The following is a 13,201-nucleotide window of genomic DNA, read 5'->3' as shown; positions in this document are numbered from 1 at the left end:
ATACGTCGCCCCCGGGGAGATCAATCCCCATAATCTCCATCAGGGGCTGCGCAACCCGTAGTTTAGTGTTCGTGTCGCCGATCCAAATATCGGCTACCACAAATTAGAGTTTTCCCCCATCATCTTCAGATTAGGTTTTTTCTATTTTTTTCCGATCATAGATCAGTTTGTATTGCCCTACCAACCCATCAACGTTCCTCGGCTTCAAACTTCACCACCTTGGCTTCGACCTCTCCGGCGCCTCCTCTCCTCCGATAGCTTCATGGCTGGACGCGACGCGCTCATCGACATGGCCCTCACCTGTGGCCTTCTGAGCGCACCGTCCGTCATTGTCATCACGCTGGATCGTCGTCGTCGGCTCGTCATCCGCAAGCATGAGCCCGTCACACCACCGAGAATGTGTCTGTCAATGCATCTCCCATCATGGCTGCAGCGCCGGTGCTCGTGGTCACGCCATCATCATCGAGGTCCCCGTCTCTCCAAACACTACTACAGAATTGGGCTTATATGCCGTCCTATCACTACCGGTTCCTCATGGGCTGGCAGTGATGGGGCATCACTGTACGTTCATAAGCTGCACGGGATGAATCAGCCATCGTGTCTTATGGCAGTGATAAGGGTCATCACTGCCGGCTGATGGATTGAGCCAGCAGTGATACCCAGCACCCTCATCACTGCCCGCTGAATTCACTGACCGGCAGTGTTGGCAGTGATGTCCTCTTCCTCTTCTTCCCCACCTCTTTCTACCTCGAGCTAACAGAGCCATTTCAGAAATATAGGAATAAATTTAGAAGTCTACAATATAGAAACTTTAGGTATGAGCATATTTATTTTTGATTTTTAATGAATTAGAAAAATTACCCATGACATTTAGGTGTGTAGCAAGATCCAGTTGTATTTTTTATATTTTATTTAATTAGCAACCTTCAATATAGAAACTTTAGGTATGAACGTATTTATTTTTTATTTTTCAGGGGTTGAATAATAAAGAAAATTTCTAAGGACAGCACTAACAAATACTCATTGGTGGACTTTGGGCTGGCAGCGAAACCCCTTTCACTGTCGGTTGTCCTATTCAGCTGGCAGTGAATGTCCCCTTTCACTATCGGTGGACTTCTTCAGCCGGCAGTGAATGTCCTTCCCCTATAAAATTGCTCGACGCCTCGCGTCCTCTGACACTTAGAAATTTTTTTCCCTTCCTCAAGCCCTCCCTCCCCCCCGACACCCCCGCCCCGGCCTCCCCTTCTCGGAGCCCCACCGTCCTCAGAGCCTGTAATCCCCGTCCCGGAGCCCCGCCATCGCAAGGTTATTGACAACATCTCCCACCATCCTCCTCCTCTCCTCTCCTCTCCTCTCCTTTTGGGAGTTCCTAAAGTTGTGGCGATATTTGCCGCCCTGAGCTATTGTTGAACATCCAACGGTACTGGTCTATATATGCCTCTAGTATTGCTGAAATGATACTAGAGTAATTTAGCTCCAGTTTGGGGGTGTAATGTTGGAACAAGCAAAATGTATGTTCTTGTAGGAGTAGAAGTGTTGATGTCTGTTTGCACATTTAGCTGCAAATCCTTGGCTTATGCAGTTTTGCAATTGTCAAGGGGGAAAATGTCTAGAACGGAAGTTTTATGGTGTAGTTTGAAACTTTGAATGAGGAATGCTTGTCACTGTAATGCGATGCACATTATCATTTATCTAGATAAGAATTCCTCTGGGATAGTTTCATGTTTTGATTGCTGGGGTGATAGCCATAAAATGGTAAACACTGGTATGAGTTTGGAGGATGCTAATTGTTGGATAGAAATATTGGTATAAATGTTAAGGTTATGCCAAGTGCTTGTGTAACAGAACAAGATTGAACATCTGATGTGATGAAGATCATGGAGCCTTGTTAATGACCTTTTTTGCATATCAATTTTATATCAAAGTTGTATCTCTTGTTTCTGCATATCTTAACTGTACTATTTTCTTACTTATTTTAGTTTGCTGCAAATGATGAAATTGGAGAACTATTTACCATACATATGACTGCAAAGTTCTACTGAGATGGTTATTATACATGCACCATGCACGTCTTTTCACTATCCCAGTTGAGCCTGCAGTCGTATATAATTATATTCATAATCTGACGCGGATCAATCAAATAATAGACTCTTTGTTGGTTTTCTTCTTTTGAAATACAATAAAATAGTGGCGATGATGATATGGTTCAAGACCGTATTTCTTTATTACTTCTAGGACTTTAGTACTGATTACATGTTCAGAGAGGAAGCGTTCTTCTCAAGGTCGCATTTATGTGCCAGTCCTACTAGTTCAGAGAGCAATTTCTCTGAAAACAATGCTTTCTCTCTGAACATGTAGTCAGTACTGAAGTCCTAATAATGCCATTTGCTAGAGCCACTGTGTCTAATAGTTTCTTGCAAGAACATTCTTTGGTGTTACTATGGTTTGTAGTATATCATTTTTACATATTCTTTGAAATTTAGGACTGCTATGATATGGTATGTTGTTCATCGTGATCGGTAAAGTGGAGTGTTCTTCAGTTGGGAGGAATACCACGCACAAGTTAATGGATTCAAAGGAATATATTACAAAGGATACAAGTCCAAACATGAAGCTGTTGCAGCATACAACAGTCAAGTCATCCAAGCCGAGCTAAAATTGGCTAACTTCGAAAATAAGAAGTGTGATTTCACGTGTAAAGATGTCATAATCCTAGTTCTAGTTGTAATCATTATTATTTTGCTGTGTAAGATGATGTGACTTGTAAGATTAGTGTGTCAATTGACAGCACCTTTATTCCTATTTTACTATGTGAGATGTGACTTTTTTTTTTGTCAAATGTGGTCGTAACGTACTCATTTACAATATTATATGTATATGCATTCTATCTATTAACTTCTTCATGGTTATCTCACTCTTTTGACAACCTCCCTACTCCCTCCCTCGTCAGCATAAAGGTATTCATTTACATTACATGTCTCATTGTATGCATGTATTGAGTGGGAGAGAGATGAGAGATCGAGGACAGAGAGGAAAGACAGAGGGAGGACGGGGCCGGAGTAGAAGGGGGGGGGGGGGGCACAACACTACCGGCTGAAGCTTTCATCCAAGGTCATGACAAGGTAGAGTGGACAGTAGACAACAATAAAGATATTAGGATTTTCACAGAAGATGAAATTAAAAGAATTACTAACAACTATAGCACTCTTATTGGAAAAGGTGGTTTTTGAGAAGTCTTTAGAGGGATCCTTGATGGTGACTACGATCTACTTGCAGTGAAGAGATATATCTTTGTAGGCTTAAAAAAAGAGTTCGTGGAAGAAGTATCCATAGTCAAATGAGCCACAAGAACGTGGTGAAGCTTATAGGCTATTGTATTGGTGTAAGTACTCTAATGTTGGTAACAGAGTATATCTCTAAAGGAAACCTCGATGTCATACTCCACGGCAGTAACATTTCCATCCCTTTGGATATAAGATTGGGTATTGCAAGCCGGGTGCAAGCCGAGCTTAGCTCAGTTGGTACCGTCTCCCGGTGAGGAGCAGACCCGCCGGGCTCGAATCCGGGCTTGCGCACGTTGGAGCATCACCCCTTTGCGGCCTCGTCTCAGCCTCTTGGCAGCCATCGGTTGCCTCCTGAGGTGCTCTCAGTCCTCTATGCTGAGGGTGTGGACCTCGACTGTGAAAAAAAAGATTGGGTATTGCTATAGGGTGTGCAGAAGCATTGAGCTACATGCATTCGATGCATTTATCAGGTGACAGCCTTATTTATCATGGTGATATTAAGCCTGCCAACATACTTCTAGATGACAATCTTACAACAAAAGTATCGGATTTCGGACTGTCTAAGGCTTCTTTTCGGTGGCAGCACCCAGTTCACTACGAGTTTAAAAGGAAGTTTAGGTTACATGGATCCTGTATATTTTCATGAGGGGTGTCTTACCACGAGGAGTGATGTTTATAGTTTTGGAGTAGTTCTCTTGGAACTAATAGCTAGAAAAAGGGTCAAACAAGGTGGCATTGACCTCATTAGATCTTTCAATAAAGCCTTTGCAAATGGGAGAGGGTTGAGGGAACTATTTGATGTAGCAATAGCAAATGACAACAATCTGAAGATTCTTACAGAAATGGCGAAATTGGCAACTGAATGCCTGACACTGGACATTGATAAACGTCCTCAAATGAATGATGTGGCAAAACGCCTTCGTATGTTTAAAAAAGTCCTAAAGGGCAGCCATGAAAAAAATTCTGAATCCATTTTGGCAACACACCATGCATGGCTAAAAACTACGAGCAAGACATAACTCATAAGCATGCCCAGCTTTAATTCTATGGTGCAGCTTAAGAAGAGTTTGGGCTTTTTCAATAGAAATTCTAGCAATTATAAGCACTATTATAGAATCCATTTAGCATGACGTCTCTGTGCAAACAGATCTATGAAGCCGTTTGTATAAAGGATACCACAGACGACTCTAAATTAGAACCGTCTAAGAAAATGATAATGTGCAGTTACAACAAAGTGAGACGCTATAGTACAGACTGTTACAAACTATAACCGTTTGTACTAATAGTACAGATAGTTCCAAACTAGAATCGTCTGTACCGTTTCATTTATATAGATGGTTCTAATTTAGAACCGTTTATACTATAGACAGTAATAGTACTTGGAACTATATGTACTATTAGTGTTCTATTCGTTTGGAGCGTATCTGTTATATAGATTATTTTTATGTAATGTTCAACATTCAATGATAGGTGAGATGGTAAGAAAGCTTCACACGAGGTTACAGGTTGTGGGTTTAACTCTCGGAAAATGTACGCATGTTATTTCATGTGAAAAATCGTGTGACTTGTGACCGCACCTATATAATAACATTAGAGGGCTGGTGTGGGTAGAAAAATTATTTTTTAGATTTTTTTTAAATTCTAAAAACTTAGTAAATGGTTCTAATTTAGAACCGTCTATATTAATCATTTGTATAGACGGATCAAAACTCGTATGTACAAATCTGATTTGTACAGACTCTTTAGTGCATACGGTTCGAAAGTCTTCCACGTAAGTTTTTCGAACCATATGTATAAATTATTTCTCTAGTAGTAAAGATTCTACCCGAACTCAGTAATGTAAGAATTTTCATAATGGAGGAACTAAATGAAGTCACACAGAATTACTCATATCTATCTTGTGGAGGTACTTCAGCTAATGTTTATAAAGGAACACTTGAGGACAATACGGTGGTGACTGTGAGGAAATTTTTTGAGCTACTTGAGGACTTTAAAAAGGCATTTATCAATGGAGGGATAATCCTGTCTCAAATCGTCCATAAGAACATCGTCAAACTTTTGGGTTGTTGCTTGGATGCCGATACTCCAATTTTCGTACGTATATGAGTACGCTGCTAAAGGTAGCCTCTCTGACGTACGCCCACAAAGATTTTCCGCTAGATTTACGTGTGAAGATTGCAATTAAGACTGCAGAAGCATTACAATACCTCCATTCCTCAGAAACTGGTATCATCAGACATGGTTATATTGTACCATCCAAGATACTTCTCGATGATAACTTCATGCCAAAGCTCACAGGTTGTTCATGGGCAAGGAGGCTTATCAAGGAGAGTAAAGTTACTGCTGGTGATAATGTAATTAGATCATCTTCAGCAGCTACCTTAAATTTTTATCTTCAAAAATACTATTATAGCATCTCTTATTTTTTCATCTTCAACAGCTACCCTATTTCTTACCTTCTACTACTCTTTTCCTCCCTCCGGACCCACTGTTACCCTATGTCTGCACACTGCTACAGTGTTGCTACAGCATAGATCCATCTTCTCCCTTCGTAACACTGTAGTGTACTGTAGCACTAGATAGAGTCTGGAGATAATTTCCAGTGCTACAGTCACCGCAAAGCACTGTAGCACTGGAATTTGCAAATTTGAAGGCTCCGTTGGAGTTGGCCTTAGCAGCCGCCTTCCTGCAAGCGGGTTGTACGATGATCCAGTTCCTGATCAGTCTGTATGCTAAAAGTCAAAACCGATGTGTACCAGTTTGGTGTTCTTCTCTTGGCACTCATTAGTAGGAAGAACTTTATATCTTACGCGGATCATCATCACCTCATCGTCCAATTCATCGCAGCTCACGAGGCGGATAACAGTGGAAGGGCATTTTTCGATGAGAATCCTTTGGCGCGTCGCCCTGTCACGCTTGTCTACTCGTGGCGCCGTTGCCGTGGCTGTGTGGGTGGTGACCTCACGAGGTGTAGTTCGACTGCTCCAGCTACCATGGACCGTGGACTTGCTACGGACGCCATTCACTCTAGCCCAGTTCTTGGTGGACATACGCCTGGTGGCTTGAGCGCTGCGGGACGCGTGTCTAGATCGCCCGCTCGTTCTATGGGCTGCCGCTCAAATACAAGGTCTGGTCGCTGTCGCGAATGTTGTCGGATAGTCAACAAGACTCTGTCGCGGTTGCCGCCGAAAACGTTGAAGATCATAGTAGTAAAGTTCCCAGGGGGACTCACGTGAGCTCCACGATTGATTCTCGGTTCGGTCCTTCCTTCAGAGGTTGTGTCGGGAGATTCCTGCTCCCCTGGCATCGTCGCCCCACAGGAATCATCACTCGGCTTGCTCTGATCGCGCTCTGAGAAGAAGCAAGCACCTCGCTGCGCAGCCTAGCCTCTCATCCGTTTGGCCATCCAAACGTGGTGAACTCCTTCTCATGCGCAGGCTTGGGCTTCTTAAAGAAGGCGAGGCCATATCTCCGCGCCTCCATCAGGCTTATATCAAGCTCTTCGATCAACCCCTTTCTGAACAACACATTCGAGTCATCAGGGAGTTATTCCTTGCCCAGGGCTTGGCAACTTTCTCTGCTGAACTGGCACCAGAGTGCCCAGATTGCTAAGGAGCTTCCCTCCATCGCAGTTTTCATCGTTTACATGCAGAACATATACAACTACAACATCCTTAGTTGGAGTGTCCGGGGGCTCAATTGTAGAGGCCGCTGCGACATTGTTAGAACATTGATCAGTAATCATAGCGCTTCGGTTGTTTGCCTACTTGAAACGAAGCTAGATGTTACTCAACCCCTTACTAATGAAAGAAATTTGTGTCCCGACGTTTTCCGTGTATACCTTTTCGCCATCGACCGATACTAGGGGAGGTATCATGGTGGCTTGTCGTCAACCCTTATCTCTAGTTGCTGCATGGGTGCTTCGGTTCTTGGCCACAGTGCAGGTCTGTTCTGACGAGGGGTCCTATCATTTAACCGCCGTTTATGGCTAGCTTGAAGGACGAATTCCTGGCCGAACTAATTGATGTTCGTGCTCTGTCTTCGGGACCTTGGTTGTTGATTAGCGACTTCAACATGATGTGCTCGGCTGCGGACAAGAACAACAGCCGCCTCAATTTGCGATCCATCTCCAGATTCCAAAGATTCATTAATGGTTTGGAACTCAAAGACTTGCATATGTTCGGCTGTTGTTACACTTGGTCCAACGAGCGTGCTTCTCCCACTCTCGTCAGACTCGACAGGGCATTGGTCACCTCAGATTGGGATGGTATGTCCCCAAACTGTTTTTTACAGGCCCTGTCCTCTGAGTGCTCCGACCATAGCCCCTTGTTGCTCTCTACCTCCATCTGCTCTGTGAAGTAGCGCCGGTTCCAGTTCGAATCCTTTTGGCCCAAGGTGCGTGGCTTCCTCACGGTTGTGAGGAGTGATTGGAGTCTATCTCCTGTCGAGGATTCTTCTCCACCTCTTATTCGGCTGGACTTGTTGCTCCGGTGCACTGTGAAAGAACTCCAACGTTGGAGTAGCAAATCTTTTGGGAATATCAACGAGCAACTCCTTATTGCGCGGGAGGTCATCTCTCGCTTTGATGCTGCCTAGGAGTCCAGAGCGCTCACGTTTGCGGAGTCCGATCTACGCAAGCACCTTAAGCTCCTCTGTATTGGCTTGGCTTCCCTGGAGCGAACGATTGCTCGATGCAGGTCCCAGGTGGCCTGGCTGCGGGATGGTGATGCAAGCACACGTCTCTTTCATTCCTTTGCCAATTACTGAGCGTGCAAGAACACTGTCACCTTCCTCTCCTCAGCCGATGGTTCCATCTCCTCTCATACGGAGATGGAGATGACTATGTTCAAGCACTTTAGCTCTATTCTCGGCACTTCTCAATCTAGGGAGTTCTCCTTAGATCTCCAAGCGATCGATATTAGACCGCTTGACCTGCAGGCCCTGGACAGCCCGTTCTCGGAGGCTGAAATCGTTAATGCTATCATGCGCTTGCCTCCGAACAAGTCTCCCGGTCCGGACGGGTTCACGACGGAGTTTTATCTTGCTGCTTGGCCGGTTATCTGCAAAGATGTGACCGTTGCCATTTGTGCCTTTGGATTGGGTGACGGAAGGGGGTTGGATCGTCTAAATAATGCTCTCATCACCTTGTTGCCTAAGAAAATAGAGGCTTCAACACCTTCTAATTTTCGGCCCATAAGTTTAATTCATAGCGTCGGCAAGCTTATCACGAAGGCGTTGTCTCTCCAGCTCGCACCAAGGATATCTTCGTTGATCTCGTCCAGCCAAAGTGCGTTCATCGTTGGATGTTCGATCCATGACAATTTCAAACTAGTCCAATATTCGACTACCAAGCTTCCCAAGAAAGCAAAATGGCCTAAAGTTTTGTTCAAGCTAGACACATCCAAAGCGTTCGATTCTGTCAACTGGCCATTCCTTTTGGAGGTCCTTCGTGCTAGGGGATTCGGTCCTATATGGTGCAACTAGATTGTGGGTATCATCGGATCTTCTTCAACACGGATCCTTCTTAACAGTGTTTTAGATCCTTCTCTATTTCACGCAAGAGGTCTGAGGCAAGGGGACTCGTATCTCCTTTCCTCTTCGTGCTTGTCATAGATACCTTCAACCACATTCTCCCTGCTGCAGGTGAGGCTGGTGTCCTGGACAATGTGGGCCATGGAGCGATCTCTCATCGTTGCTCTTTCTATGCGGACGATGCAGTTCTCTTCTTCTCGCCAACACCTTCTGATATCCATGCTCATCTAACCATCATCGATTCCTTCAGTGTTGTTTCTGGGCTGAAAATGAATTTGCTCAAATTTGCGGCAATCCCTATTAGCTGCTCTGATGAAGACATAGCAGTTCTCCAGGATTCACTTCCTTGCGGGCTGAGTTCATTCCCCATTTAGTATCTTGGTGTTCCTCTGTCAACGGGCAGACTGCAGAAGTCTCATCTCTAACCTTTAGTGGACAAAGTTGCTTCTAAGCTTCCGGTGTGGCAAGCTAAACTTATCTCCAAACCGAGCAGGGCTACCCTTGTCAAGATGGTGCTTTCCTCCATTCCAATACACACTCTCGTTGCCATCAAGGTCCAGCCTTGGGTGATCAAGGAGATCGACAAATTAAGGAAGCCATTTCTTTGGGCAAATGACAATGCTATGTCTGGGGACCGTAGATCGGTTGCTTAGGCTATTGTGTGTCTACCGACCGAGTATGGAGGCATGGGTATTCTGAACCTTCGTTTGGCCGGTGTGGCTCTGCGTTTAAGGTGGCTATGGTGGCAGCGAAGCCATCTGTCTAAACCCTGGGCCGCTCTACCGATGAGACATGAGAAAGAGGTTATTGATTTTTTTATGCTTCCACTTCCTTTGTAATTGGCAACAACAAATCGACCATGTTCTGGACTGATGCTTGGCTTGAGGGCCGATCAATCAAATTCATCGCCCCACAGCTCTTCGGTTGTGTCGCCCCTTCGGTTTGCAAGAGCAGAACAATTTATGATGCCCTGAGCAACTGGAAATGGATCAAGGATATCAGTGGACCCTTATCCATATCCATCTCGGCTATAGCCCAATATTTGCACTTATGGGAACAACTTGATTCTGTCAACCTGTGTGCCAATGAAGACTGAGTCATTTGGAAATGGTCTTCTTCCGACATCTACTCTGAACGCTTAGTTTATCGTCTTATGTTTGAAGGGAGTATCCGCTTCGAGGGGGCCAATCTGATTTGGAGGTCTTGGGCACCAGCTAAAGTCAGGTTTTTTGCTTGGCTGATGTTTCGAGGTCGGCTCTGGACGGCTATTAGAAGACACCGGCATGGTCTCCAGGATGAAGACTTATGCACACATTGCTCTCAGTTACCGGAAACGATGGATCACCTTCTACTGCACTGCAATTTTGCAAGACAGGCGTGGTGTCGTGTGTTAGGGGTTTAGACGCCCCAGACAGACTCTTCAATCCTTCAATGGTGGCTTCACCTCTGTGAAAGGGTGGGCTCAGTCTTCAGGAAAGGACTAGACTCGATGATTCTACTTAGCTGCTGGAGGATTTGGTTGTCGAGGAACAACATCATATTCAACAATAACCGTATCTCCATCGACTCCTTGGTCTCCATGATCTGGGACGACGTTGATCGATGGTGTGAAGCAGGTGCAAAACAACTTAGCGTACTAATGGAACGGCTATGCTCCTTCGGCACCGTTGCCTCATCAGCACCCTGTTAACATTTTATTGTTATGGTTGTTTGAGAATTTTGTAATCTCCTTTTAAATTTTCTGCATATCTTGGCCCGATTAAGGCCGTTGTATTGTACAACATTGAATTCATATTCCATCTTAATACAATGATGCGCACATCTGATGTTTATTCCATAAAAAAATAGCTGATGAAGATATCGCTGTCCTCGAAGAGATCGGGAGGCTAGCACTGAAGTGTATTAGTTGGGAAGTACATGAGAGACCAACAATGAAGGAAGTTGCAGAACACCTTCGGATGATTCGGCGATCTTGGAAGAAGTGCACGGCTGAGGGCGGAGGGAGCACACTGGTGTCAGAAATCGAGGCTGCAGCTGTTGATATCATCGGAGCCAAAGGCACTAAACCTGATTTGCCACTGGTTCGGAGATTGTAGATTCACCATAAGTTATCCTATATAAATGTGTGTCCTGACTACTGAGCACTTACTTTCAGATGTTGTCGATTGTACAATCTTTTATGTACATATATGGTTCATATATATTGGGGTGATGCTACCAGAACTTCGCTTGCTTTCTTCTATTTCTGTTCGCCCGTCCAGCTCAGTGATGAAGCACGGGGTTGTGGTGTCTACGGTCTGTGGATACGGCCTGATCCGTGATTGTGGTTTTGATTGCTTTTTTATTTTTTTGATAATGCATGCTATGCTCTTAACTCGTGCCCATCAAACATACTTGCTTATTACCATGGATATTAAGAGTGTTTTTACGGTCCTTGGAGGTACCTACCAAAACCTCTCAAGGCATAATTTAGCGGTGGTATAGTACCTTAGCATCTCAGATTTTATGGAATATAAAAACACAAGAAAATTGAAGGAATGATAGTTTGGATAGAGCACAGAAAAAACATAGGAATCATAAGAGAGATAGACAAAAAAATTCCAAGACGTTGGACTTAATACTACAAATCCTAAAAAATTCCTACAGAACAAGCCATTCCATACGATTTTCATAGAAATTCTAGACGTTCAATCCTTTTTTCCAAAGAGCTCCATAAAAATATTTCCTATAGGATTATATTACTTTGAAAGTCCTTTATTTTTCTTTTGTTCCAAAGAGGCCTGAAAGGAGAGAAAACATAAATGTGTGCACAGGACCTAAATCTGACAACTAGAATGTCATGTATCTGATAAAAGGGAGAGAACATTTTGCAAACTTTTGGTAGTATGTGCTCTTCTTCTTATTATTAGTTTTTTTATATCATCTGTCTATATGAGATTAATCAAGTTTATGAGACACTAAGATGCACCCAACCCAGTCCACTAACTTAGCAAGCCTAATAAGCCCAATTTATTTAAAATAGACGAGTTATAGTAGATTTGAATAATCTCCACTGTAACAATCAAACAATCCACAATTAAAGTTGGTCTCTCGTCTCCTTCTCTCTCAATTGTTTAGGAACTTCCAATCAATTTAAAAACATGTGATCAATAAGTGCTATCAGCATTAAAAAGTATTAATACACTATTATTTACTTTCATCTGCAGAGTTGCATCCTTACTTTTTTATTTTTCAATTACTTTTTCTATAATTTTTTTATCATCATCACACTATTATAGATTTCACGAGTGTAGAATAAGTGCCTGATGGCTAGTCTCACAAAGCCACAAGCCACATCCGTTCTTACGCGTAAGCCGCTCGCGTCCTCCCGCGCACCCTCCCACCGCGTCCGTCGGCCGCCGGTGACCGAAGGCGCCCGCATCTCGCTCCTCTCTCTTCCTCCCTCCCTCCGTCCCCGTCGCCTCCGTCGCCTACGTTACCATGCGAAGTGGCCAGCATGCCCCCGTATCCTACGGATCGGAGTCAACTATGGCATTATTCCTCCATGGTGAACGGATCCCTCGCCTCCGATCTTCTCGAGTAGTCAATGGATGGGAGATATACAAACCGATAATTCCATTCATGATTTTTCAAGCCTAATATATATTAATCACACGCGCCTGGAATTTGTTGGCCTTTCTTTTTCGCAGGGGCCGAGCCGGGCCAAGGAGAGATGGAGCTCAGTGCAGGAGTCACATGGCGTGGTGAAGCTTGAAGACGGGAGAGGCACGGCTGGTCACCGGCCGCCGGCCTATAAGACCTTGCCGTCCGTCGCTGGCCACGTTGACGACGAGCTCCATCTCGAAATCAGCCGGCAACAAGCCGTCAGTATTCATAAGTATTCACTGTTCTCGGTTACTCATCTTTTGCTCTTGAGTTGCAAAATCGTTTGCTGAGAAATGTCCCGAGTTCTCTTGAACACTTGTTTTGATCACTCAATTTGAGCATACAGGCAACATGATTTTGTGGCGAATATGTGACATTTCACTTCAATTAGAAAAAAAAAGTACCGTCTTATTCCCTCTATTCTTTTGTAGCTTTAGATCTGGTTAATGTGGAGCAGTTCATTTTTTATCTAAAAAGTCTTGAAACCGTTAATCGATTAATACAGGGAAAACTAATGAAAGGCACGAAAACTACAATTGTGAAACAAACTATATGTGTGCTCTGCTCTATGACAGCACCTCCTGCTCGCGGCCTCATCACACGAACACCTGGAAACGCACACTCTTTCACACTGGAACGCGCGAATAGAGAGAGCAGAACACCAGAGCTCTTTTGTGCTGCTTGCTAACTGGCTGCGTTTTTTCGTTTTTACTTTCCAGATATATAGAGCTAACAAAAGT

At 44.1% G+C, this 13,201-nt stretch overlaps 1 pseudogene; it reads left to right on the top strand.

Moving 5' to 3' along the window:
- Positions 1-262: 262 nt before the first annotated feature.
- LOC133886444 (cysteine-rich receptor-like protein kinase 41) lies at positions 263-10,912 on the top strand (annotated as a pseudogene).
- Positions 10,913-13,201: the final 2,289 nt, after the last annotated feature.

Source organism: Phragmites australis, chromosome 12 (genome assembly GCF_958298935.1).
Source record: "Phragmites australis chromosome 12, lpPhrAust1.1, whole genome shotgun sequence".
NCBI classification, from domain to species: domain Eukaryota; kingdom Viridiplantae; phylum Streptophyta; class Magnoliopsida; order Poales; family Poaceae; genus Phragmites; species Phragmites australis.
This window is presented reverse-complemented; position numbering and strand designations above follow the sequence as displayed.